Genomic DNA, 2500 nt, shown 5'->3' on the forward strand with positions numbered 1-2500 from the left:
CTCGACCGCGGGTAAAGGTACGTGGTCGGCCTGCCACGTACCTTTCCCCGTGGTAGCCCGCTAGCAGGCCGACCACGTACCTTTTACCCGTGGTTGCCCGCTAGCAGGTCGACCACGTACCTTTTACCCGTGGTAGCCCGCTAGCAGGTCGACCACGTACCTTCCCTGTCGTCGAGTGCCGTGGTAGCCCGCTAGCAGGCCGTCCGAGTACCTTTACCCGCGGTAGCCCGCTAGCGGGTCGACCGCGTACCTTCCCAGCCGTCGAGACCCGTGGTAGCCCGCCAGCAGGCCGTCCGAGTACCTTTACCCGCGGTAGCCCGCTAGCGGGTCGACCGCGTACCTTCCCAGCCGTCGAGACCCGTGGTAGCCCGCCAGCAGGCCGTCCGAGTACCTTTACCCGCGGTAGCCCGCTAGCGGGTCGACCGCGTACCTTCCCAGCCGTCGAGACCCGTGGTAGCCCGCCAGCAGGCCGTCCGAGTACCTTTACCCGCGGTAGCCCGCTAGCGGGTCGACCGCGTACCTTCCCAGCCGTCGAGACCCGCGGTAGCCCGCCAGCAGGCCGTCCGAGTACCTTTACCCGCGGTAGCCCGCTAGCGGGTCGACCGCGTACCTTCCCAGCCGTCGAGACCCGCGGTAGCCCGCCAGCAGGCCGTCCGAGTACCTTTACCCGCGGTAGCCCGCTAGCGGGTCGACCGCGTACCTTCCCAGCCGTCGAGACCCGCGGTAGCCCGCCAGCAGGCCGTCCGAGTACCTTTACCCGCGGTAGCCCGCTAGCGGGTCGACCGCGTACCTTCCCAGCCGTCGAGACCCGCGGTAGCCCGCTAGCAGGCCGTCCGAGTACCTTTACCCGCGGTAGCCCGCTAGCGGGTCGACCGCGTACCTTCCCAGCCGTCGAGACCCGCGGTAGCCCGCCAGCAGGCCGTCCGAGTACCTTTACCCGCGGTAGCCCGCTAGCGGGTCGACCGCGTACCTTCCCAGCCGTCGAGACCCGCGGTAGCCCGCCAGCAGGCCGTCCGAGTACCTTTACCCGCGGTAGCCCGCTAGCGGGTCGACCGCGTACCTTCCCAGCCGTCGAGACCCGCGGTAGCCCGCTAGCAGGCCGTCCGAGTACCTTTACCCGCGGTAGCCCGCTAGCGGGTCGACCGCGTACCTTCCCAGCCGTCGAGACCCGCGGTAGCCCGCTAGCAGGCCGTCCGAGTACCTTTACCCGCGGTAGCCCGCTAGCGGGTCGACCGCGTACCTTCCCAGCCGTCGAGACCCGCGGTAGCCCGCTAGCAGGCCGTCCGAGTACCTTTACCCGCGGTAGCCCGCTAGCGGGTCGACCGCGTACCTTCCCAGCCGTCGAGACCCGCGGTAGCCCGCTAGCAGGCCGTCCGAGTACCTTTACCCGCGGTAGCCCGCTAGCGGGTCGACCGCGTACCTTCCCAGCCGTCGAGACCCGCGGTAGCCCGCTAGCAGGCCGTCCGAGTACCTTTACCCGCGGTAGCCCGCTAGCGGGTCGACCGCGTACCTTCCCAGCCGTCGAGACCCGCGGTAGCCCGCTAGCAGGCCGTCCGAGTACCTTTACCCGCGGTAGCCCGCTAGCGGGTCGACCGCGTACCTTCCCAGCCGTCGAGACCCGCGGTAGCCCGCTAGCAGGCCGTCCGAGTACCTTTACCCGCGGTAGCCCGCTAGCGGGTCGACCGCGTACCTTCCCAGCCGTCGAGACCCGCGGTAGCCCGCCAGCAGGCCGTCCGAGTACCTTTACCCGCGGTAGCCCGCTAGCGGGTCGACCGCGTACCTTCCCAGCCGTCGAGACCCGCGGTAGCCCGCCAGCAGGCCGTCCGAGTACCTTTACCCGCGGTAGCCCGCTAGCGGGTCGACCGCGTACCTTCCCAGCCGTCGAGACCCGCGGCAGCCCGCTAGCAGGCCGTCCGAGTACCTTTACCCGCGGTAGCCCGCTAGCGGGTCGACCGCGTACCTTCCCAGCCGTCGAGACCCGCGGTAGCCCGCTAGCAGGCCGTCCGAGTACCTTTACCCGCGGTAGCCCGCTAGCGGGTCGACCGCGTACCTTCCCAGCCGTCGAGACCCGTGGTAGCCCGCTAGCAGGCCGTCCGAGTACCTTTACCCGCGGTAGCCCGCTAGCGGGTCGACCGCGTACCTTCCCAGCCGTCGAGACCCGCGGCAGCCCGCTAGCAGGCCGTCCGCTTACTTTTACCCGTGGTAGCCCGCTAACAGGCCGTCCACGTACCTTTTATCCGCGGTAGCCCGCTAGCAGGCCGACCGTGTACCTTCCCCGCCGTCGAGAGCCGCGGTAGCCCGCTAGCAGGCCGTCCGCTTACTTTTACCCGTGGTAGCCCGCTAGCAGGCCCGTCCACGTCCCTTTACCCGTGGTAGCCCGCTAGCAGGCCGACCACGTACCTTTTATCCGCGGTAGCCCGCTAGCAGGCCGACCGTGTACCTTCCCCGCCGTCGAGAGCCGCGGTAGCCCGCTAGCAGGCCGTCCACGTACCTTTACCCG

This window comes from Mytilus edulis, unplaced genomic scaffold, assembly GCF_963676685.1.
Source record: "Mytilus edulis unplaced genomic scaffold, xbMytEdul2.2 SCAFFOLD_497, whole genome shotgun sequence".
Lineage (NCBI taxonomy): Eukaryota > Metazoa > Mollusca > Bivalvia > Mytilida > Mytilidae > Mytilus > Mytilus edulis.